The 26737-nt window shown below is 41.1% G+C and overlaps 1 protein-coding gene across 4 annotated transcripts in view; it reads right to left on the bottom strand.

Annotated features, from left to right (window-relative positions):
- SPIDR (scaffold protein involved in DNA repair) overlaps positions 1 to 26737 on the bottom strand; it is a 312390-nt gene that overhangs the window by 50852 nt on the left and 234801 nt on the right. The window lies entirely within an intron of this gene.

Raw genomic sequence — 26737 nt, 5'->3', positions numbered from 1 at the left:
TAATTGAGTGACCTCAGCTGGCTCCCATGGGCAGCATCTTTACAATTTCTTATCTATTTTTGAGTGCTCCTAGCAGAGACAAAGCACACCTAAAAACACTCCCCTCTCCCTCAATCACCACAGGCACAACACTGCCTACACAATTCCAATTCAGCAACTTGTCTAGTCAAGTCTCAAGGTGGAGCTCCTTAACTCCTGTAAACATAGTTTAGATTCACACTGTAACCTTCAGGACATCACCCAAGCTGGATTTAACTTATTTGAACCTCACACATGCACACAAGAAGCCACCCACCATCGTGCAAATGAAGCAGTCATTCTGCTAATTGTACCTGTCATTGTTGGAAAAATCAGAACCAGAGACATAGATAGGGTTGGCACCCATCCGGGTTTTACCCAGACAGTCTGGTTTTTGGCTTCTGTGTCAGGATACCATTTAGGATTGCCAGGTGCCCAGTTTTCAACCGGAGAGTCTGGTCAAAAAGGGCACCTGGCAGCGTTCAGACTGAATACCAAAAGTCCAGTTACTGCAGGGCAGGGGGAGGCACTGGGTCAGCCCCTGTTCAGCCAGGGCCACCTTCTTGTCAGGCTGCAACAGCTCCCCTCCGAGTACCAGAGCAGAGGAAGCACAGCTGGGGAGGGAGGTGGAGATGATACAGTGAGCAACAGGGGTGGGCAAGGGTGGGGGGAGAGGAGCAAGTGATGGGGGCAGGGCGTTGGGGGGAAGAGGCAGAGCAGGGGCAGGGCCTTGGGGAAAGAGGTGGGGCAGTGGTCCAGTTACCAGCAATTAGAAAGGTGCAACCCTACAGATCTGAAAACACTGGGGGACCATGATCAGCTTGTTTACCCTGTAACAACACAGGGATTTTCCTGTAAAAAATACCATATTCAATGGACCACAAATTGCTTAATGCCTCCATTTAAATAGTATATCTCTACTGTATTATTGCCACTGCAGACTCAGACTGTTCTGTTCTCCTTTAAAATGCACGTCATTTGTTGCCACCACAGACAGGGATGTTTTATAGACCAGCAATAACTACAATTTGAAGGATACTGATAAAAAAAGAAGATACTATTAATACTTAGCTACCAAACTGCCTTTTTCATCCACAGGTCTCAAAGAACTCGATAGTGGAGAGTAAATAGCAGTGTGCTCATTTTATAGATGGAGAAATCGATGTCTAGAGTTTAAATTATCTGTCCACAAATCAGCACGGTCGCAGCTGAGCTGAGAATAAAATCCAGGACCCCAGCCAGAACACCAGATATGGCCAGGGAAATAACATCCTAAATAACAAATATGTAGCAGAGACCTCCAGAAGTTTTACTAAAACATTCTTAGCAATTACTTTCACACCAGGCATACATACAGCAGAAAGTTTAAACAAAGTAAATGACACATTTTGCAGTGTCCTTATTCCAAAATTACAGGTTCTGTACATTTATTGCATTTGTCTAGTCACTTGTGTTTTCATGGCCAGTATTTTAAAAATGGCCTTTTCTCCCACTTCAAAGAATCATCAACAAATGCAGCTCAAACCTGGAAAATTAAATGTATCTTCTACAAGGACTTCTATGACCTTCCCCTGGCTGACTCCTTTCTCCACCCACGTTACTCCTCCACTGCCTTCTTTGCTGCTTTTGTGCCTTGAGGAAAAGGAGCTGATAAAAACTGCTTCTGTAGGAAGGAACAGGCTTGCAGAAGCCATGTGGTGGCCTGGCTATGTTGTTAATGCCAAACATACACATGACTGGAGCTGCACAGTAATTTAAATTTTCCCAGTCAACGTGGAACACTCCAAATATCTGGTGAGAGCTGAACATAGGCAACAGGCCATGGATAGCATGTGGCACAGAAATGGACTATTTATATTTGTCAGCACACAAGCAATGGTTCCAGAACTTGAACTGGACGATCATTTTCAACAGAATACATTTTTCCTATGCAGTTTTTTTTAATAAAGCACCAATGCACTGTTTTAAATTAACTGAACCACACTCTCTGTAATTCACTTTCCTGTAATTCTTAAACTCCTGATGTTTGTTTCTCTTTTATATGTTCACAGATAAGAACTTTTCTAGTTCTTTTTTGAACACCTTTATAGTTTTGGCCTTCACAACATCCCCCAGCAATGAGTTCCACACGTTGACTATGCATTGTGTGAAGAAGTTCTTCCTTTTGTTTGTTTTAAATCTGCTGTGTATTAATTTAATTGGGTGTCTCCCAGTTCTTGTGTAATGTGAAGGGGAAATAACACTTGCTTATTCACTTTCTCCACACCAGTCACGATTTCATTTCCCCTCTTAGTTGTCTCTTTTCCATGCTGAAAAGTCTTTATAAACTCTTCTTAATCATTTTTGTTGCTCTTCTCTGTATCTTTTCCAATTCTAATATATCTTTCTTGAGATGGGGTAACCAAAACTGCATGCAGTATTCAAGGTGTGGGTACACCACAGATTTATATAGAGGCATTATATTTTCTGTCTTCTTATCTATCCATTTTAAAATGGTTCCTAACATTCTATTAGCTTTTTTGACTGACACTGCACATTGAGCAGATGTTTTCAGAGAAATATCCACAATGAGGACTTCAATAACTCAGACATAGGTTAGGGGTTTGATATAGAAGTGGATGGGTGAGATTCTGTGGCCTGCATTGTGCAGGAGGTCAGACTAGATGATCATAATGGTCCCTTCTGACCTTAAAGTCTATGAGTCTATGAGACTCCAAGATCGCTTTCTTAAGTTGTACCAGCTAATTTGGACCCCATTATTTTGTATGTATAGTTGGGATTATGTTTTCCAAAGTGCATTACTTTGCATTTATCAACACTGAATTTCATCTGCCAGTTTACTGCCCAGTCACCCAGTAACTAAGTTTTGTGAGATCCCTTTTTATTTAAAAAACAAACATTTACAAATGATAAAAAGACATTCCCATTATCTATCCAAGCTCAATATCAAGCTTAAGTTACAGTTCCAAACCCTTTCAGAGATGCATTTGGGAAATATTTTCTACATTTTTCTGGTTGTTTTGGTTGTCTTGGACTCCTGAATATTGAAATAATTCTATTAATAGTTGCAGCCAAAAAAATTACATCAAATAGAAACAAACATTCCCAGCAAGCTGTCGTTGGGGCTAGCAGGGGTAAAGAAAATAGTTATTTGTTCAAATGTTTATCTCAGAACTTGGATGAAGTTTCAGGGGAAACAGTCCAGTGGGACCAAAGAGAGAGAATTATTTTATAGCTTTCTGTAATTTGACTGGATCCATCCATAATACATCACCAGGGTAAAGTCTTAATTATAGAATGAGAAAAAACTACATCCATAAGCATCTTCAATCATTTCCTTTTGTTTTTGGAGTGCAGGCAACAGCACTGCTATAAAATAACTAAGAACAAGAAGAGCATTCTGGGTATATATAAGTAAATAAACATGAGATCATTTCACCTTGTTTCAGAATTGCTGCCACCAGTACTGTTGTGGCAGTAAACTATAGGTAGAATGTAATTTTAAAAAAAAGTAGTAAATGCAGACTCCCATCATATACTGTAATGTTAAATTATGGAGAGCTTCCATATGGAGTCTCGTAACAATTACCTGATTTGTTTGTATGGATCAGCTTAGAACAGGTAACATTTTTCTACAGAAAATAATTTACTAAACAACAGGAAAACTTTATGGTGAAGAAAGCCACAGACTCAGATGAACACCACCCATCTAGGGTGATATGAAATCTCCAAGAGAAGATCACATTCTAAATTTAACATACAATCACAATCATCATGGCACTTAAATAGCACTTTTATCCATGAATCTGAGTAGGCTCATACCAACATAAGACTGATACGAAGGGCTTTTTTGTTTGTTTTTTGTTTTGAATGTTTGAATGTTCAACTGCATTTTTCAATGGGGAGCTAACAGAGGATCTTGTTCTGCACACTGGTGGGTGCCCTCAATTCCAAAGAGATCAGAGTTCAACTCCTGGCTCTGGCACAGGTTGTTTGTTTAACACTCAGCAAGTCACATTCCCTCTGTGACTCAGTTTCTTGTCTATAACATGAGAATAGAAATGTTTCCCTCGCAAGGGTGTTGTGAGAATAAATGCTCAGGAAGAGCACAGATACTGTGGGGATGGAGGCAATGTAAGTACCTAGAAAGACATACCCTGATGCAAGCCCTTCATGTACTAAACTTGCTTTTAAATTAAGGGCAGTTTTGTAAGTGAAAGGCTTTCAAGCCCATTCTTTTTGAAATACAGCAACATCTTTGAGAGAACACTTAAGTACCTTTAATAATACATATGGCAAGCACTTTTCAAATATTCTAGCCACTGAAACAAAATAAGAATGCTGTAGCAATACTAGTGGCATCACTGAATCTTTCAACGGTGTATCATTTGTAGATATAGTGGATTCATTTTTAAGCCACATAGACTATGAACGGGCTGTGAGAAGAATGTATAAAATACAATACAAAATGAACTTTAATAACAAAGAAAGGGAACAGCCCACATTCTGAAGAGTGATAGGGCATTCCAAAACTATACTCCTGGTAACATAAAGCAAAAGAGATAAATAAAACATTCACTGCTTCAGTGAACATGTTAATGTGAGTGAAATATAACACTGCAAGGTTTTTTATGTTGCTGCATTCAGGAAGAAATTCTTTCTACAGTTTAATGTAATGTCACCCTACTGAAACAATACTAAAATGTATATCTATTATTCATCAAAATAAGCAGCAGAAAAAAAACAGCAACGAAGAAAATCACAAGTGAAGGCTTTCTGGGGACCCTTGTTTGGCAAAAATACAACTCAATTCTTCCTTGAGGTTTCTGGTGTTTCTTTTCACCCCTGGTTGTTTTTCTCTTTGCTCTCATTCATTGGCTCAATTTCATAGGTGTGTGAATAAGTGAGGGAGAGTGTGTGTGTATAGACTGTTTACAAGAGTTATGGTAGCAATTCTCAGCAGTCCATTGAGAATTCCAGGAAATGGCCCCTGTTATTTTATTCTAGGTCAATGTCAGCTCATGACAGGCAGTAAAGATCACACAGGACAGCTCACTCAATCGCAAAATCCTGTACTGAGGCCTCAATGGGAGAGAGAAAGCCAGCGAGCTGTGAGTGGGCGGAGTGCCTTCCCAGCACTCTACCAACCACAGCACAAGGAATTATGATAAACACCACTCTGGAAACCAGATACAACAGTACATTGTGTTCTTCTTCTGAAAAACAACCAGACTTCTCCTCACTTAAAATAAACAGTTAATCCTGTTTATCTTTTTTTTCTTGATGAGCTGTTAACAGAACAATCTTTTCTGCATAGCAAAGTAAAGATTTTTCCCCTAAAATTCATACAGATTTTTTTCCTCCAAAGGGGAAAAAAACCCACACATAATCAAGTATGTAAACTTTCTAGTATTGGCAGGCAGTGAGGAACACCAACCTCTCTTGGCTTAAACTGACTTAACACAATGATGCCAAAAACTGAATAAGACCTTTCCCTCTCTTGCATATTTTATTTTTGGAGTCTCAAACACAGTGTGTTATTTTTCTCATTTAACTACTACTTTTCTGTCATGAACAAGCAAAATTGGTAAAAACTGTTACATGCGGTATCTTTGCGGGATAGGTAAATGCTATACTGTATATATGAGATTCCTTTCTTCCCAAACTTTGATTTCGTCAGGTTTCAGTGGTAGCTGTGTTAGTCAGTTCTTTACAAGAAAGGGGGTGGGGGTGGGAGGGAGAGTGTATTGTATGTAGTTTTCTCACCATGAATTGATAAGTTGCTTGCTTTTCCTCTTTTTCACAATACGTGCTAACTGTGTAAATTCGTCCTGTCCCTGATTTTGCATCCTAAGGATGACTAAATAGAAAAACAGCTGGAATTGATTATCTTGTTTTTATGAAGCCACCATGTTATACCTATTAACTACTTATTACTGGTGAGTACTCTTCTGCAGGGTAACTGCTTTTCAGTAGGAAATCCCAACCTCTGACACTAAGAAATTAAAACTGTACAGAAAAATTCAAGATTTAAAAAGTTTTTAAGATCCTAAATCACTAACAGAGTATTTGTTTGGTTTCTTATAATCATAAATATATATGATTTGAAAAAAAATATTTATTTGACTAGTCTTTAGTTTACGATTTTGGGTTTCCTACGCAGTAGAATGGATGATATCATCAATGGTTCATGGGGGAAAAACAGACCTCTCATTTTGGTTCTTGGAAAATAAGTACTTGTGAGGCAGATTTTCATATCTTTTATGTTTAAATGTATTAATACGTTTTAAGCTTACACAATTATTTTGTTACTGATTTGAGCGCTTAAATACTTTTGTATTTAATTTATTTTTTAAACCTCTTGAGAGAAGTATGGAGAACAATGCCTCCCAAAGCTCCTGTGGAACACAAACTCTGCCCCACCCCATTAGGAAACCTGAGGAGTATGTATCTGCAGGGGCAGTCATGGTTCTACCACTCCTTTACTTTTCAGAGAGGCTCTAATGAAGAGGTCCCCAAACTGTGGGTTGCACCCTCTGAGGGGGGGTATGGGGAACACTGAGGGCACACAGCGGGACCCAGGCCAGTCCCCTATGGGGGCCATGGAGGGAGCACCACCCAGCCCATGTCCGCTCCCAGCTCTGCTCTGGCTAGGGTTGCCAACTTTCTAATTACACAAAATCAAACAGCCTTGCCCCACCCCCATACCGGAGGAACCCTCTTCCAGCAATCAGGGAGGAGCCATTGATGCCTGAGTTTGTTTGCTGGTCGTGGCTACCGGTGACGGTTTGGAAGAGTTGGGTGCCAGTGGTGCGCTGCACACAGAGCCTGAGGCATTTGTTGCCACTGTTTTCCCCAGGCATTGAAATTGGGGGGGGGGTTCAAATTTACTGGGGAGGGGGTCAGGACCAATGAAGGGTGAGACTGTGAGGATGAAGGTGGGCTGTATGACACAATAGTAAAAACTGAAAAATGTTTCATGACCATTTTATTAGATTTAACCCATGTTTTAAAATCATCACACAAATTAAAGTTGAATACTCAAGCCTTCTATGAAGCACTACATTTACATCCTTCTTGGTTTCTTGTTATAATTTTGCACAAGTCTGTTAATGAACTTCTTGAATGCAATGTGTTCATCTTTGGTGGCTTCTCGTGTGTCCGGTACTTCCATTCCTTCAACTGATAGGCTCATTAGTTTATTCACATGATCAGGCAGCAGGCGACTTCTTTCAGAACACAAAATTCTATTCAATGATGAAAAAGAACACTCAACTGTAGCTGTTGTGACTGGGAATAGCAAGAGATGAATTTCTACTTCTTTCATCCCAGGAAACACAGCATAAAGATCGGGTTGAGCCACTAGTGATGATAAAAAGAAGTTAAAGTCAAATCTTCATTTGTCGTATGATATTCCAGTCTGCGTTCAAATTCTCTATTCTGTCCTGAGCACATGGCAGCCCCATTGCTGGTAGTGCCTCACTCCACTCAACTGTCAATGTTTTATAGGACAGGGATCTGTAAAAGCTACATAGAGTTTGAGTAGAATCTAGAAGTTGCTGTTGTAGATTTTTAATAATCAAGTCTGTGTACTTTTTCAGTTGTCTTAAACACTTCAATATATTCAATATAAATGCCTTCATTAGTCAACTTCTGGACTAAAGTCTTTGCTTCTTCCAGTACTTTTTCAATGGATAGCTCTCTGATTGTAGCTTCTATTGCTGTACAAAGATCTACTACTGTTGTAGCAGATGCCTGGATGGCATTGTTTAATGACCCAAGTGGTTTAAACAGTAGACTTACAAGTAGGGTGACTACATTTAGGTGTTTGCGTCCCAACCAAAGATCGGTCGGGACACGGGACAATTTGTCCCAATATTTTGCTCTGCTGGCAGCACTCGGCTTTTTTTTTTCCCTCTGCCAGCAGCATTTGGCTTTTTTTTTTTTCTCCACTGACAGACCCCCCCATGTGTCCCAATATCTTCTTCCTCTCATCTGGTCACCCTACTTACACGAGAGAGAATGGCATTAGTCTTCTCTGAATGTAGTAGCAAAAGTAACCACCAGCCTCACTACTTAGATCCATCCCATCTTGGTAGATACTTTCCTAAGTCAGTAATAATGGCTGGAATAAATTTTAACACAACAGCTAAGGATTGCTCATGAGAAAGCCAGAGGGTTTTCCCAGGTTGGACTAATCTGAACTTCAATCCCAGTGTATCTTCTATATTTTCCAAGATATTCAGTCTTTTTGGACTCTTGCTGAAAAAAGAATATAATGAAGACATTAAATTGATAGCTTTTTAAATGTCTTTTGAAGAGTCTGTAACTTGTACTAGTTGGAGTAGATAGCCTCTGTAGTGTGTATAGGAGAGATTAGGGTTACACTTTTCTCTGAGCAAAGCTTGTACTCCACCATGTCTTCCAGAGAAGTTTGCAGCTCCATCAAATGCACAAGCAGTCGTCTGTTTGGGATCCAACTGACAAGCATTTAACTCTTCTAAGATGTGGGTTGTCACAGCTGAAGCCAATGTGTCTTCTTTAACTTGAACATCTAGAAATGCATCTACTGGCCTACCACTGACATCAAGATAGTGTACACAATGACTTAATACTTGATGCCCATTTGCATCAGTGCATTCATTAGCCATGTATGCACATTTTTTGAATGTGGTGAGAGAGTTCTTCACTTTTTCAACTGTTGAGTCTTTCACTGTTGCACCGCATGCTTCTAGCCAGTCAGTTGAGTTTCTTGCAGAAAGACAGTGAGCATTTGCTGGTCTTGTTCGGAACCAGTGTTCAACTTCAGGATGAACAAGTGACAATGCACTTAACATTGGCCTCCAGTTTGTAGTGTGTGGTATCTTTTGCTTAAATAGAAAGTATGATGCCACAGCCATGTTTGTTCCGCACGAACTGTGATGTGTCTCCAGCATTCTTAACAGCCTCAATAACACTCACCGGTGTTGTCCTTGGTCAGTGGAGACTCAGAGTTCAGAGGTGCTTTCACATGAGTTCACCTCACAGGTTGGGGCCAAGAAGGCACCTTGCTTGTTCCTCCAGCTGTTCACTGTTTGCTCTGGCCACTGTTGTTCATTGTGCCACCATTCACTCCATTGCTCTGTTGCCAATGGCCCTGCGCCGTCACCTGCCACTGTGACCTCTGTGAGTTGGTCTCTTGAGGTTGCACTCAGCTCTCAGTGATTTCAACTGAGCGCTCAGTGAGGGAACCTTGTTGCTAGTGCAGACTGGGCCGTCTCTTCCACAGAAACACTGTCTCACAGCAGGTCTAAGCACTTAGACGTGATTATCAGTGATTTCAGCTGTAGTGGTCACTTAACAAAACAAAAGATGATCTATTGAGCCTAATCAGCTCTGTCTTTAAACAGTGGAAAGGGGCAGGTCAAATAGTACTTGTGACTCAGGCAGACCATCAAGCAAAACACCTGTCCTCACCCTCTCTCTTGATGCCCTCAACCAGCACAGGCTAAGTACAGTTCTACTGCCCTTTACTCATACAATAAGAACAACAACATTTCATTACACACACCCACACCCGCATTCAAATGATTTGTAACCCAGCCTCAGCCAAAATCTATCACTTGGGCAACACAGCTCTGTTTGCTGGATACCTAGGCAGATAAGGTGCGAATATGAATAGTCTGGTCCTGAAGCCTTTTCCCCCTGCCCCTAGCTCATGACTAGCTGTCAGGGAGAGCTCATTTAGACTTTGCTTACAAATCGTAATTTGAAATTATTAGGTTGGCCAACATCACTGAAACGAATGCACTAACACGTTCATAAAAACAAAAGCTGTATAAGGAAGCTAGTCTATGTTCATACTTTTCAAATCTATTATACTTTTTCAGATACACGTATTTTATCATACACTGTATATGCTTTTAAAGTGTGTATTAATGTTTCAATTTCAATTCAAATTTACAAACAATCACTAAATTGGCAACACTGCATTTAACTCAAAACTGGGGGCGGGGTGGGGGTGTTGGGGAAATTCAGGGGAGGTGTAGGGAAATCCCTGCTTGTTGCGACTTGCCTGGACGGCTCGGAAGCTGGGCGGAGGGCAGACTCCACCAGGAGAGCCCTGAGGCAGATGTTCTGGTCCTTCTGGGTGCAGGAACAAAAGTTTTTGCACATCTGGCACTGCTCCTTAACGTGTGACTCCCCCAGGCACTTAAGGCAGCTGCTGTGGGGGGTCACTCACAGGCATAAGCCTGCTGCAGTCCGAGCAGGGCTTGAACCCGGGAGACTGGGGCATGCCTCGCATGGGACAAAGTCCTGCTGGGACCCTAACTACTAACTAATTCACACTTAACAACTACTTAAGACTAACAAAGCAAACTAAATACAACGGCCTTAAGGCACAAAGTAAAAAATGGTAGACAAACGCTAGCTCTTGCCAAGCTAGAGAGGCGCTCTGACTGACCAACACAGGTGGTAAAAAGAAACTGAGACGCCGTAGGGCCGGTGGCACCTGATATACCACAGCATGAGCGCGGCACTCCAGAGGGTGCCACTGCCGGCCCTATGGATACTGCTAAGGCAAAAATCTCTGAGAGCCGCGCACGTGGGCGTGTGCACACCTAAAATGGAATCGACATGAGCAAGCACTTGAGGAAGAATAAGTAAATGCTTTCAGTCTATATAGAACAAGGCACATGATGGATAAGTTCTAAATGTCACCCTGTTGGAAGTTCTATTGCACTCCTTTGAACACTGTGCAGAAGGCTAATAGCCCCTTGTCCCATTTTAATTTATAATAAGGCTACATTTACATCAGGGGTGGGCAAACTTCTTGGCATGAGGGCCACATCAGGGTTGCGAAACTTTTGGGTGGGGGGGGTTGGGAGGGCTGGGCCTCCCAAACAGCCTGGCCCGGCCCCCTCCCACTTCTCCCCCCCCCCCGAACCCCTGACCCCTCCATTGCCCCCTGCTCCTTGTCCCCTGAGCGCCCCCTCCCAGGACCTCCACCCCTAACCATTCCCCGGGACCTCACCCCTCTGCTCCCTCTCCTGTGACTGCCCCGCCCCCTATCCACACCCCCACACCCTGACAGGCCTCCTGGGACCCCGCCCCCATCCAACCCCCCCGCTCCCTGTCCCGACTGCCCCGCCCCCTATCCACACCCTCCCACTGACAGGCCCCCTGGGACTCCCACACCTATCCAACCCCCTGTTCCCCATCCCGAGTGCCCCACCCAGAACCTCCACCCCATCCAACCGCCCCCTGCTCCCTGTCCCCTGACTGCCACCCAGTACTCCCTGCCCCTTATCCAACCCCCCCTTACCATGCCGCTCAGAGCAGCAGGAGCTCACAGCCCCGCCACCCAGCTGGAGCACTGCCCGGCAGGAGTGGCAGACCAGAGAACTGGCGGTGCAGCGCGCTGAGGCTGCAGGGGAGGGGGTACAGCAGGGGAGGGGCTGGGGGCTAACCTCCCCGGCTGGTTAGCAGGACGGTCCCGAGGGCCGGATGTCGCCCGCGGGCCATAGTTTGCCCACCTCTGATTTACATAGTGCCTTTCATCCCAAAAAACTCTCAAAGCACTTGAAAAAACTAACTGCATAATGGATACAGATTCAGATTTTCTGCTCTCCCTACATAAACAGAATTTCCTCGAAAGCAATGAGAATCCATTTATCTACCACTGAAACACAGCATCTGTTTAATACTTCAAGACAGTCTAAGACAGTGGCTCTCAACCTTTCCAGACTATTGTACCCCTTTCAGGAGTCTAATTTGTCTTGTGTACGCCAAGTTCCACTTCACTTACAAAATCAGACATAAAAATACAGAAGTGTCACAGCACACTATTACTGAAAAATTGCTTGCTTTCTCATTTTTACCATATAATTATAAAATAAATCAATTGGAATATAAATATTGTACTTACATTTCAGCGTACCGTATATAAAGTAGTATAAACAAGTCATTGTCTGTATGAAATTATAGTTTGTACTGACTTCGCTAGTGCTTTTCATATAGCCTGATGTAAAACTAGGCAAATATCTAGATGAGATGACATACCACCTGGAAGACCTCTGCGTACCCCCAGTGGAGAACCACTGCTCTAAGAGAAAAAGAGCACCATGTCTTTCAAAACTACAGGACCAATTTAGATAGACAGAAGGTAATAATGAAAATTAGAATTGGACGACGGCACTTAATTAAATATCTACTGATGGCAAAAGTGATGATTTAATATTTCATGGCACAAATGGAAGACTTGTGGAAGATTTTGTGCTTTATCCAAAAGAGTACCTACACTTGAATATCATTCAATCATAATGCTGGTGTTCTTAGCTCTGGCTCGACTCAGCCTTCATTCAGAAGGAAGAGAATCACCAGCAACATTTCCTGTAGCACTTGGGTTTTTGTTGGAGGTCTCCCATCCAAGTACTGACCAGGCCCGGCCAGTTAAGCATGAGATCTGACAACATCAAAGTCAAGATAGTAGCATACATTTTGTCTTTAAAGGTTCCATTTCCTACTCATAATGCTTACTACTGTTACCCTCATTGTCTCTCTCTTGTTTCGTCTTATTCTTTGTTACATTCCCTTGTTATTGCTTGTTTTAAATTAGACTGTGAGCTCTTCAGGGCAGGGAGCATGTCCTCCTGTGTGTTTGTGTAGTAGCTGACAAAACAGGGCTCTAATTCTGATGGGCATTATTGCCTTACAAAAAATAAATAAAAATCATGGCCTACAAGAATGAAGCTGCTTAGATGTCAATTACTTATACTTAGCCCACTGAATAATATGTGATAGGGCTAGTGCTTGTATCCCCAGAAGAGAGAAAATACTGTCAGCCTTACAGCATCTCCATACTTGTCTCTTGGGTTCTCCACTAAATAGAAGTTCTTTCTGTTGAATGTAGGAATGGCTCTCAAACCCGGTTGCCTGGACAACTCTTCGACCATGGATCCGTTCCTAGTGGTCCACAGAATTAAACAATTTGTGAACCAACAAGTGAGATTTTGACAGGGCAGATGTTCCTTGAAGGGAGAGCTTTCTTATGGGTCTATATAATAAAAAGGCTGGAGAGACACTGACAGGTAGATGTGGTGAGTTATTGCTCAAAATGCTGGTCATACATTGTTTGAATGTGTTATCTGTTGCCTTCAATTTGTATTGCCAGCCACTTTCAATTTTTACATCATCCCATGCTGTCTATGTCACACATGCAGAAATACAAGGACTGAAAGTTCCTAAATGAAAAGGGAAACAACATTCTAAAACAAATATACGTAAAGACAAAAAATTAAATGTTATTCATGAGATCAGAAGACAAATTGTCAGTATTTTTAATAATAGATTTGTTAATGTTCACACTTACCCCCTCTGATACAAAATAGGTCATGAAAGAAGCATCACCAGAGAACCCTGGGCTCTAACTAACTTCTCTCAAATGTTATCCTTTCTCACTCATCCAATTTATTTTAAGTTCAGTTTTCACAGGTTTATATATGGTTCCTTTGAGCAACTGGTGACTGATCATATGCCTGGAGCCATGCTGTAAGAGTGGGTGTCCATGACTTTGAGAAGAATCAAGTTTCAGCTGAAAGCATAGCACCAGGCATGGAAGCGATGTGCAGCTCAATCAACACAACTAGCCAAATGGCTCTGTGCCATTGTGGTAAACGTTGTTCTTCCCGAACTGGCCTATGGAGTCACTTGAAGACCCAATTAGTACAAACTGTGCTTCTTGTCCTCATCTTTGAAACTGAGGTGACTAGCATGGTCATCATCATCTATGGTGCCTAAGCACAGTACATTGCAAAAGGTAGTAGGAGAAAATAAATACATTTGTGCTTATCTAATAATGTATCTCCTCTGAATGTCCAGGTTCACCATCTGATGTGCAGACGTGAATGAAGGACTGAGTGATGACTTGACCCCACCACCTCAGAACCTAGCCATCAATTAGAGCTGGACGGGAAACCATTTTCCCATCCTGTGAACATTTTCAAGATTTTGAAAAATACTCCACCTTGAATCAGGATGAAAAGTCAAAATCTCAAATATGTCTGTGAACCAAAAATCCAAAGAATGATTTATGTTTGAAACATTGATTTGAAACAAACGTTTTGTTGTGATCACTTCTAAATGTTTGTTTTGATTTTGACCTTTTAACTTATTTAAATTAAATTAATTATTATTATTATTCAGCTATGTAGCAAGGAGGCATGGCCTCCCTCAGAGGCAGACACAGAGGGGACGCCACAAGCTGCCTGGTGGGTGGAACTAGGTGGGCCATGCCCTACACACTGGAAGCAGAGGGGCGAGACAGGAAGAGGAAGTATAAAAGGCCGGCCCAGCAGCTCGGTCGAGAGGGAGCTGCTGAAGGAGACACACGTTTCTTCCCCACTGCTGGAGTAGGACGCCAAGGAGAACCATTGCTGCCCTGAGGACCAGCCTGAGCTTCCAGAGACCCCTGCCATTTCCAGTGCTGAGAAGCTGCTACTGCTACCCTGTGCAGAGATGCACTGGATTTGGGTGGGCCCACATCCCCCCGACACCCCACCCCTGGGATGGCAGTATTCCCCCTCCTTAGGCCAGGAGGCCTGCACTCCTTGGGCATCCTCGCCAGAGCCCCAAAGACCGTACTGGTCCTCATCCCCACGCCAGAGCCCCAAAGACTGAACTTGGCACTCCCCTCTCCTGAGCCCTTAGACTGAGTGGATAAACTGCTACCGTTCTGCCTGACTGCAGGCCAGAGCCTTGACTGCTTGCCAACCTGCCCTGCTTAAAGGTTGGGCAAATAAACTACTACCGCTCTGCTGGTTGCAGGCCAGAGCCCAGACTGTTTACGGCCCTACCCTGCTTGAAGGCCGGGCCCATTGAGAATCGCTAGTTCCCCCCTTTGTCTTTTCTTAGCAGACCAAACTGCCAGGACACGTGGCCTACCTCAGACGCGAAGGGATGACCACACCAGCTTACATGCTATCAAACCAAAAAATGGTTTTGAACCAGTATTCTGACCATTTCAAAACTTGTTTTTCCCAAAAAAATCAAAAAGGGAAACTAAAACTGACCTTTCCCGCAGAAAGCTAAATCAGCATTTTTGATGGGAAAATGTTTTAAGCAAAAAAATTCCTAACTAGCTCTACCATCAATAGTTTTTCCAATGCTGCGATACATTAAATAAACTCATCAACATGAAAGTATGTAGGATTTTTTTTTCCCTAAGAGTATTACTGGCCAACATGTCCAAGACTAATTAAAGGAAAAATACCTAGCTATCCAGAGTGTGAGTGTATGTACATAAAAAATAGCAAGCCTGGCTATTAAGAGAAAAGAACTTACTAGATAAAAAAAAATCTCCAACCTTCTGTCCCTCATATGCAGGAAATTATTACTAATTTTTTAAAAGCTGTAAAAATGTAAGGAAAGGCCCAATAAAGCTAATGTAAGTATGTACAAAATTTAGGTGAGAGAATTATATGAATTAAAGGTGCACTTCTGGAGTAAGGTGCACTCCCTGGCTACCAAAATAAATAAATAAACAAACAAATCATATTAAAGCATAGGAAAGGCAAAACCCAGATATGTACAAAATTAAACTTTAAGGTCAGAAGAGGGAAAAGCTTACACTCTACAGAAAAATCAAGCAGTCAAAAGACTGCATGAGAGCATGCCTGGAGGCATTACGTAAATGGCTGTGTTCCCATATGTGCAGAACCAGTCTCAGTATCTGACAATTCTGGTCCCAGGCCCCTAGTCCGCAAATAATTGCACATGGGCAGACTGCTGTGTACACCCACTGAAGTCAATGGGGCTCTGCATGAGAGCAGCAGCCTTCCTGAATGCTGTCAACTGCAGGATCGGGGTCCAAGTTTGTACAGAAGAAGGAAAACCCCATGGTTTATGACTATGAGAGAGACTTCCATGATAGCCTCTTTCTCTTCTCCATCACACCATCTAACATGTCTGCATGGGAAGAAAAAGTCCTGCCTTTGAACAAGAGCTGAAGGATCAGAGCAGGCTATAACAATTTTATTTAAGGATTGTTTATTTTATTCTATTATTTGAATATATGGTTCAATGGTGGTTTGTATGCGCTTCCAATTTAAAAAAAATAGAATTTCCTGGGTGGAAGGAAGGTAGTAACTTCAGATCACCCTTGTTTTTAATTTGAAAAAAAATGACAGGCATGTAATAGAGGTTTTGGGGTTTTTTTAAAACCAGTTACTCAGATACGTGGTCTTCTAGGCAACCCCATGAAATATGACGCAAATGTCCCCCACACAGAACTGTATTCTATTGGTATTAACATTTAATTCCACGCAAACCTTCCTTTCCAGACCACAAAGCATTTACATTTTAAGCACACAGCCAGTTGTTTATTATCATTTAGACTTAATTTCTTAACCCAAGTAGGGAACTATGAACGCACAAAAAGCTTTCTGTTTCCGTGATAAGAGACGGGTTGCACGCCAAATGGTAAGCAAGGGATTGAAAAGTTAAGGGTAATATTTTCCTCTGAACTTGCCCTGATGTGACTGGAGAAAAGACCTCCAGGAAAAGAACTGGAGTTTAAGACAGAGTCTGAGAGATAGTGGGAACACTGCAGCTTAGAAACACTAGTATTTTCCAACTTGTCAGAGGAATCAATGCTGATGAGAAGTATATACTGTGTGGCCACTGTTTACAAATAATTAACTTGCTTGTATTCCTAAGAATTGTCAATAGCAAAAAAGCCAATGATGTTTTTTGAGGGTGAGCACATGTAACTGGGAGCAGCTGATTTTGAATCAAAATTAGACACTGAAGGAGCATTTTAGGCAGTACTAAACTAGTTAGGATTTATAACACCTCCCCCCCGCAATAACCACTACACGACACACATTTTTCAACACTCCACCCCGTGGCTCCAGGCTACATACTGAACACTTTGTACATTCTGTTCCCAAATTTCAATATTTATTGACAATTAAAGCTTCCTGGTATTTCTTGTCTCTTCACTCTGCGGGTTGGGTTTCAATTCCACAGCCTGGATTTTATGTATTAAACTCCCTTTTGTGGAGTTATCAATAATACTTATCCTTCATCATTACTGTATGGTCCAATGAGTGATTATAAGAATTTTTTGTACAAGTAAATGGTATTTCTCTAACAGACGAGTTAATTTTCCAGCTACAATACATGAGTTAGTCAGATACTACGGTGAGGAGAGTAGTATAAAAACCTAAATAGAACAGAACAGTTTTTATTTATGTCACTTTTACTGAGTATCAGAAAATTTTAAGCACCAACAAAGGTTTTCCTGGGGTTCCTGTTAGCTTCCCTACTGTGTACGCCATTTCCCTTAGTATAAAAACCAATAATCACCAGGAGGGAGATGAGAGATATCTGGCTGGAACTATATTGTAATGAAGTCAATGGTAGCTGCATATGCTCAGCATCTCCAAAAAATCAGGCCACTTATTTAAGTGCCTAGATAGGGCATTGGTGCCTAACGGTAGACACCCATATTTGAAAAGAAACCCTCACCTCCAGTCTTCATTTTCTCTATCTACAAAATAACACCAGCAACTTGTCTACCTCCTGGGGCTTTGTGAGACTTAATTTCATGTTTGTACAAGCCTTGGGAGATCTCCAGATGGAAGGTACCATTATAATTGCAAAGTATTATCATCACGAAAAGCATGGTAGGCATCTTCCTGTTTCAGAGCTCCTCAGCTGAGGAGGTCTGCTCCTCACTAACTGAAGTTGATGAAAGGACAGGCTGAAACTGTCCCTATTTCAAACAGCACCATGTACAGTGGCTGAGATTTCTGGCATAAGGCACAGAATATGTTGCATAATCTCACCACAGGAGGCAAATTTATTTGATTTCTCTTTAGCCTTCTCTAATTTTTACCCCTCAAGGTGCCTAACTAAACTGAGACAAGCAAGTCAAAAAGTAAGAACTGAAAAGTAAAGTCACTTGTCCTGTTCACTCTGTATGAGAGTGAAATTAGAGATGCTAACAGGAGTCACAAGGCAACCTCAACAAATTTTGCAAGTCCTTGAGAATGCACATGTACACTGCCAATACCCAGTCACAGAACTTAGAAGTGATAAACTGATAGGTATACACAGCTTATACAGAAAAGGTTACTGAGCATCCTACGAAGTTGGGCACTTCAATTAGATTGTCACTACTTCAGAATATAACACAACAGGTTCCAGATCCTTTCCTGAACTCTGTACATGACACTTGTACAGGAAAGTGAAGGCTGTTGTTTGGAAATGCATGAATTAAATCCTAAAGTTTCATGTCCCATCACTTATTTAACCTGCATGAGATAAATATCACACACGGTAAACACTTTGCAGAATATACCAGGCACAGATAAAGTCAAGCTCTGGAATACCCTGGGTGTAGAAAGCCCATAAGCAGCTTAAGAATTCAAGGTGGCTGCACTGGAAGTAGCAGCAGCAGATAGGGTGACCAGACAGCAAATGTGAAAAATCAGGACGGGGTGGGGGGTAATAGGAGTCTATATAAGAAAAAGACCCCGAAATCAGGACTGTGTCTATAAAATTGGGACATCTGGTCACCCTAGCAGCAGACCAAATGCAAGCAGCTTTCTCCCTGGCATGCGGAGGGTGCAGGATGCATCAAGGACTCAGACAGTATATATGCACATGGCACAAGTCAACTTAACCAAAACCTCACATGGGGGAAGAGGCAGCAGTCAAGATCTGCTACTTCACCCATACTGTATAGTAGCTATAGAGCAGCATCACATATACAGTGCTTAATTTGTGCCAGTGCTTGTCAGGGCTGAGCCCTGGCACCTCTGGGCTTGCTGCATGTTATGAATGTAAAAAAATTGCTTGAGCCCCAGCACCTCTTTCATTACAAATTAAGCACTGCACGTATACTATGATTCTATCCCTTATCTCTGCAATATTTTAGCACAGAGCATATGACTTCCACACAGGCTTTACTCCATCTGCAGGTTTTAGACAATAATTGTTTCAGAGGTATGACAATACCGCTACAGCAGCCAGAGGCAGCCTCACCTACAGCAGCCAGAGGCAGCCTTGCAACTGCTTTATATCATATCTTTGAAATCAAATCAAGATACAGAATGATTTTGATGAAGGCAAAGTACAGTATGCAAGTAACATGCAGAAAAGTATAACATGAAAAAGAAATGTGCTAAGTCATTCTTATTAGTTTTATACAGTCACGTATTGTCAGAGGCAAGACTGGCTAAAGAGAAAAAAAGTCACAAATCTAAAGCTTATAGACAGAAAGCTTTGGCTGCCTAGGCTTCCAGAAGCTAGAAGATTTGGTATGCTTTCTGAATCAATTTTTCCATTAGAAACCACTATTTGTGTGCTGTTTAAAAAAATGCTCTGGGCTGAAACTTAGCTTAGAAAATCTCAGCACACAACAAAACTTTTTTATATTCTTTATAAAAAATTCTGGTTGAGTCATGAAAAAAATAATATTAACCTTCTCTTTTTCTCACAAAATAAATGTAAAGATTAGATTCAATTTAAAAAAAAAAAAAAAAAAAGCTGTTTCTGCTCAGATGCATTTTTATGCTGGTGTAAATTTCAACACAATTCTGGTTTTCAATAACAGAAGATTGTTGAAGTATATAACTAAGCTAAAGTAACTTAGTTTGTAAACTCTTTGGTGCAAAGATGGTTTTTAGCTCTGTGTTTGTACAAGACTAGGGCTCCTAGGTGCTATGGTAATACAAATAAACAAACATTTTTTCTATTAAATCATACAATTTCGTATTTAATCTTTTTTTAAAAACTGCTCTGCTCTGCCTGAGAAGCAAGATTTTGCCCTGAGTGCTTCTTGTCAATCTTTTTTTAAAATCTACATAACTCACTTTAATCTTACAGACCATAACAAATCTATTTATGGGCCATAATGACCTTTGGGATCCATGATCGACAAATGTAGAGAAATTTTAGTGGGTCTTTGGACAATTACCTGCATCAGCTCCAAAACACCCATGTCAGTCCACAGTACAAATGGGACCCTGACATTGACCTTTTACACCTCCACAGTTCAAAGGCAGAGAAAGCAAACCTAATATTGTATTAATGATGAGGTGGGAGACAAACTTTCCTCCAAACATCGTAGAAACTAAATGGTACAAGGCTTGTCTGTGTACTCAGACTTTCGGTGAAAGAAGGTGTTATGCTCTTAAATTTAACTTTGGTTTTGGTTGGTTTGCCACTTGTGTTCTTCTATGTGAGTTGTACATTTGGGGAATATCCTTTTATACAGCTGATGGTATGTAGTATAAATGTTAAAAACAATTGCATTTTAATTGTAAAATTTCCCAGAGATTTAGGGAATGGGCCAGTTTAAAAAACAAAACAGAACCCAAAAACCTTTATATCTAAATAAATGGCAGAAATTCAACAAAACCCAGGAAAATCCCATCTCTGAGATAAAAATCATGTCAAGTTTCTCTGTTTTTAAGCTGTTTTGAAGTCAATTTAGTTTTCCCAGCATACAGTACATAGACAGGAATTTGTGCCACGCACACATATATACAGCCTAACTCCCCTTCTTAAAAGGCCTCCACAAATGAAAGTCAGGCTGCAGCTTCTGTTAAAAGTTGTGTCTAAGCCTCATCCACGATATGCTAGCCCATTTTATTTATTTATATTTTCAGGATGGTTTGCTGAATTTATACAACTCCTTAGCTAAAATTTAGGTATTTTTCAGAGTTCTATTTCACTGCCTCTCATTTGTATTCCTGTAGGGAAGTTTTACTAAAAGTAAACAATTTGGTGTTACTAAAAGTAGTAGTCTATAGTAACACCAAATTGTTGAGGGCTAGCATCTTGACATATACCACAATGACAAGTTATAGTGTTCAGTCAAACTGGATAAGCTGTACAGTTTCCACTTCTCACATAGACAACTATCTGCTAGTGAAGGGAAAGAATAGAGGCTATTTCCAAGTAATGTACTTAATGAGAAAGCCCACCAATTAAAAGGTTTCTTTTACCATTTTACTGGTAGTTAAGATACTACCAGTATCTTCTCTATGCTTATAATGGAGAATTAGTGCTAGAACCAGTATCATCTTACCTATCAATAGGAGGTGAGGTAAAACAAAACAAAAAAGTTAACTGTCCACAGGACACAAGTCTTCAGACGGTGGGGCCAATGCCAAATTCAGGCCAGAGTGATGGCAAGACTGTCTATGTTATGAAACATATAAGCTTTACTAGGTTTTAGTACAGATTCCTGCAGAATGAGAAATTCTCAATACAAGAGTGCCTCAGGTAAATATTTATGGAAAAATAAATTGTAAAATATTTCCCTCCATAAAGGTAGCTGGTAAAAACACAATGCTAGAGACATACTTATAACACTAAACTTAAAAAAGGCAGATATAGTCTGTATCTACTCTCCTCCCCACCTGACAAAGACTCCCAATTTTACAGTTATTGGGAAACTATGCTTTTTCACCCCCAATACAATACTATTGTATCATTATTTGCAGCTAAAGATAGTATTAACATGGATCTGATTACCACAGGGTATGCATTCTGAATGGACTGAAATAAAAGCAGTTATTTTTGGCCTATGTACATGTGCAGTTAGATTTAACAGGAGGAAGGAAAAATATGTGCAAGAACAAACTAAGTAACATATCAGGGGTGTTTCCTAAACCACTCTATGAATTCCAATAGTCTTTGAGATTTGTTTCTAGATATACATTTTATAACATGTTTAATGGTTACAGTATTCTACAAAATACGAAAGGCTTAAAAACTTAAACACGTCTGAACATTCCTTCTAATAAATGAAATAGCCTCCTTCTTGTGGGGTTGAAGGGAGTGCCCAGATTTGATTGACTGGGATTGCGTTATGTGGGAAACGAATGACAGCGCTGATTTTATTTGTGGAGATAAAAATCAATTAATTGGTGTCAGGGGACAGAGCTGAACTTCAGAGAGGGGACTGAAGTTGTGGCAATGTACATAAATAGTCATGGCTTTAGGCCATTATACTACTTTTTTTCCTGGGTGTGGTCCTTTGCCGTATGTCAATGAATTATCAAGCCCTGATTTAAAGGGCTCTCTTAAAGGACAGACTCAAAATTTGACTCTGCTTCCTTTATCTTTCCTCATCCCCCCGTACAGTGGTTGTTTGTTCTATAATTGCTTAATTGTGTGTAGTGGTGGGTTTTTCCCTCTTCAGAAACAAATCTCCAACATTATTTCTTTAGTTCAAAGCACTGACCAGCATTTATGAGCAACCATGAAATAACAGGCCTACATGAGTGATTGGCTTTTATTATGGAAAGAGATTTTATTTTTAAACCTCTAAGGATTTATTGAAGGAGGATACATAGTGACCCCTATGCTAAACTTAACTGAGTGGTGGTCTATGCCGAAAATCTACATCAGCATAGCTTCGTCTCTCAGGGATGTGAACAGTGTAGACAGCGCTAGGTCGAAAGAAGAATTCTTCCATTGACCTAGCTACCTTCTCTCAGGGAGTGGATTAACTACAGTGATGGGAGAACCCCTCCGTTGCTGTAGTGATTGTGTACACATGAAGCGCTCCAGCTGTGCAGCTGCAGTGTTTTAAGTGTAGACATAGCCTGACACTCTCCCTTACCAAAAAAAAAAAAAAAAATCATATCAAAATGATTTTTAAAATCATGCTGCTTCTCTTGGCAGTATCTTTAAACTCTCAATATTTATCTCTAGTATAGTTGTGTTAGCAGTCCTTCGCACTGTTAATATAACAATAGAAAATGAAGAATCATGTAATTGTACCAAGGAGGCAAAAATTTAAAAAATGACTGTGTTCTCAAAAATCAGCATCTGTTTGTCCAGCCATAAAGAATTATAGCTTGCTTCTAGCTTTAAATTACCTTAATGGTAATAATCATAAACATTTCTAATAGTATTTTAAACTGGGTCTTGTGAGGTTTTTGAACGTGGAACTGAATGTACTGCCAGCTAGGGCTTCACCAGCCATGGTTGTAAAAAGTAATTTTTCAATTTGACATTAGCTTGTTTACTGACATGCGTGTAGTCTGTGCTTGGATATTCAGTAAAGGGGAACAGTAATGATCTGAGAAAACATTATTACTAAAATATGTGAACTAATTAGTCATTTCACTTTTTATTGCTGGGTTTTTAAAACATAAGTAACTTTTAATGCATGCAAATTTATTTAGATCATTTAGCATTCTGATGTATTATGTAATGTGCCCATCACTTTGGTATCTAGGCCTCATATGCACAATTAAAAAAGACACAGTCATCAAAGATATACCGTAGACTCCATCATATCAGAAGATCTAGCTGCATTCTTAGGTGAGGTTGTACTCCTTTATTAGTTTCCTTGCAGAAACACAGTAAGTTGCATACCCAGAATATTTCACATTTTTCTAATGTAGGAGATTTTCACATTTTAAAATATCTAATTTTGGCAACAATTTAAAAATAATCACCCTAGAAAACAATTCAAGATTTTGGTATTAATTGAATTTCATGATCTCTGATACATCAAACTGGAAAGATTCAATTTCTCACATCATGCATCAGAAAGAAGCAACAACCAAGCTGCAAAAGTTCTGGCACAAATAGAATTAAAAATAAATGCATATATATGTAAACAGTGTGTATATATATATATATATATATACACACACACACACACACACACAGTTTACATCTTCAAAGTGTGGGGGTTAAAGTGGACTTTTCTGCATTTACCTGAAGTCCCAAGGACTGAAATAGATTGAGTAAGGAGAAGACTGCTAGTTCAACCTCCTGATACGACCGCCCTGTGGGCAGCTAATTGTCTAGTCAAGGAAATATTGGGTTGCCTTGTTGGCACAAGTGTGCTACTACCACAGCCAGGACCTCTGTAAAGACTCGAGGCTGTTGATAAGCTGAAAGGAAGCATTCCATATTGGAAGTGCTCTAGGCCCCCGGTAAACAGCAGAAATCGCCTATGAGCTGGGTGAATAGGGAAATAAGAGTCCTTCAAATAGAGAGTTACAAAGCAGTCACCTTTATTCAGGGAGGGGATTATAGCAGCTAGAGTAGTCATCCTGAATCATGAATGGTGGATGAAGACACAGCCATCTTAGAACCAGGATAGGTCTCCAGCCCCGATTCCTTTTGGGAACTAGGGAATATTTGGAATAAAAGCTTTTCTTCCTGTGTTGACAAGCAACAGGCTCTATTACCCTTCAGTGGGTAAGGAAGTCCATCTCTTGTTTGAGGATCCTCTCGGGAAGGGGGGTTTTGGAGAAGAGGTAGACAGGAATTCGATCATATAGCTGATTGAAATGATGTCAAGATCCATTTGTCTAAAGTGATATGCTGCCACATCAGAAGAAAATGGGCCTGGAGGCCATCGAAGGGGAGTGGGGAAACTGGTTGGGTGTGGGCTGGCTGATGGCTCTTGAGCATCCTGTCAAAATGGTGGTGATGCATTTTGTCTGGAATTTCCTTGCAGGCTCAAAGGCCCTCTGAAGATAGAAGGGCTGAGGCAGTTTACAAAATTTCCCTGGGTATATATTCCCAAGGACAGTGGCGGGAGAGTGCTTGAGGGAGTGAAGTGACTCATCAGTCTTTTCACTAAACAGATTGTTAGAGTCCTGCACAGATACAAAATTTGTATCCCCATCTGATCTGCAAAAATGATACATGGTATCTGCAGATTTGCAGGGCTTTAGATATAAAATTTGGATCCGCATCCATCTGCGATCCACAAAAATGGTCCGCAGATGTCCACATCCAATTTGCAGGTCTCTACAGATTGTTATCCTTAAAGAAGAGATCTTCAACTGTCACTTGGACCTCCCTGGGGAACCCCAATGACTGCAACCAAGAGGCCCACCTCATAACCAAGACGACATCATGGAGCATGAAGCCACGTCCACTGCTTCAAGTGATGCCTGGAGGAATGATCTGGAATTGGAAGTCCACATTCCTGCAGTAGTTTAATGGCAAACTCTGAGAGCTTGTTGTAATTGATAAAGTTGTATTTTGACATGACTGTCTGGTATTTCACAATCTGTCATAATAGGCTGGCTGATGAGAAATTATTTCTGACCAGGAGGATAAAAATCAATGATTTAAAAAAAATGGATTTTTTTGATAAAATGCTTTTTGAGGAAAACACTTATATAAAAATAGTTTTAATTAAGATACATTATAGCACAAAGATATCTCATCATGGAATCCATTTTGAAGCACTTGGAGGAGAAGAAGGTGATCAGGAACAGTCATCAAGGGCAAATCATGCCTGACCAACCTGATTGCCTTCTATGAGGAGATAACTGGCTTTGTGGATATGGGGAAAACGGTGGATGTGATATATCTTGACTTTAGCAAAGCTTTTGATACGATCTCCCACAGTATTCTTGCCAGCAAGTTAAAGAAGTATGGTTTGGATGAATGGACTATGAGGTGGATAGAAAGCTGGCTAGACTGTCAGGCTCAACGGGCAGCTGGTATCAAGCGGAGTGCCCCAGGGGTTGGTCCTGGGGCCAATTTTGTTCAACATCTTTATTAATTATCTGGATGATGGGATGAATTGCACCCTCAGCAAATTTGCAGATGACACTAAGCTGGGGGGAGAGGTAGATAAGCTGGAGGGTAGGGATAGGGTCCAGAGGGACCTAGACAAATTGGAGGATTGGGCCAAAAGAAATCTGATGAGGTTCAACAAGGACAAGTGCAGAGTCCTGCACTTAGGAAGGAAGAATCCTATGCACTGCTACAGGCTGGATACTGATTGGCTAAACAGTAGTTCTTCAGAAAAGGAACTGGGGATTACAGTGGACAAGAAGCTGGATATGAGTCAGCAGTGTGCCCTTGTTGTCAAGAAGGCTAACGGCATATTGGGCTGTATTAGTAGGAGCATTGCCAGCAGATTGAGGGAAGTGATTATTCCCCTCTATTCGGCACTGGTGGGGCCACACCTGGAGTATTGGAATCTCCTTCCTTAGAGGTTTTTAAGGTCAGGCTTGACAAAGCCCTGGCTGGGATGATTTAGTTGGGGACTGCTTTGAGCAGGGAGTTGGACTAGATGACCTCCTCAGGTATCTTCCAACCCTGATAGTCTATGATTGTGTCCAGTTTTGGTCCCCCCACTACAGAAGGGATGTGGACAAATTGGAGAGAGACCAGCGGAGGGCAACGAAAATGATTAGGAGGCTGAGGCACATGACTTACAATGAGACGCTGAGGGAACCGGGGTTATTTAGTCTGCAGAAGAGAAGATTGAGGGAGGATTCGATAGCAGCTTTCAACTATCTGAAGGGGGGTTCCAAAGAGGATGGAGCTAGGCTGTTCTCAGTGGTGGCAGATGACAGAACAAGAAGCAATGGTCTCAAGTTGCAGTGGGGGAGGTCTAGGTTGGATATTAGGAAACACTATTTCACTAGGAGGGTGGTGAAGCACTGGAATGAGCTACTTAGGGAGGTGGTGGAATCTCCATCCTTAGAGGTTTTTAAGACCTGGCTTGACAAAGCCCTGGCTGGGGTGATTTAGTTGGTGTCGGTCCTGCTTTGAGCAGGGGATTGGAATAGATGACCTCCTGAGGTCTCTTCCAACCCAAATATTCTATGATTCTATGAATGTTTAAGAAAAGTTTTGTAAATGAGTTACAATAGTTCATGGATTAGGGACCCAATCTTATGGGGTTCCACAGGCTTCTGTATAGCTTATTTAGGTTAGTCTTTCTATC

The sequence above is a fragment of the Mauremys reevesii genome, linkage group 2 (genome assembly GCF_016161935.1).
Source record: "Mauremys reevesii isolate NIE-2019 linkage group 2, ASM1616193v1, whole genome shotgun sequence".
Lineage (NCBI taxonomy): Eukaryota > Metazoa > Chordata > Testudines > Geoemydidae > Mauremys > Mauremys reevesii.
This window is presented reverse-complemented; position numbering and strand designations above follow the sequence as displayed.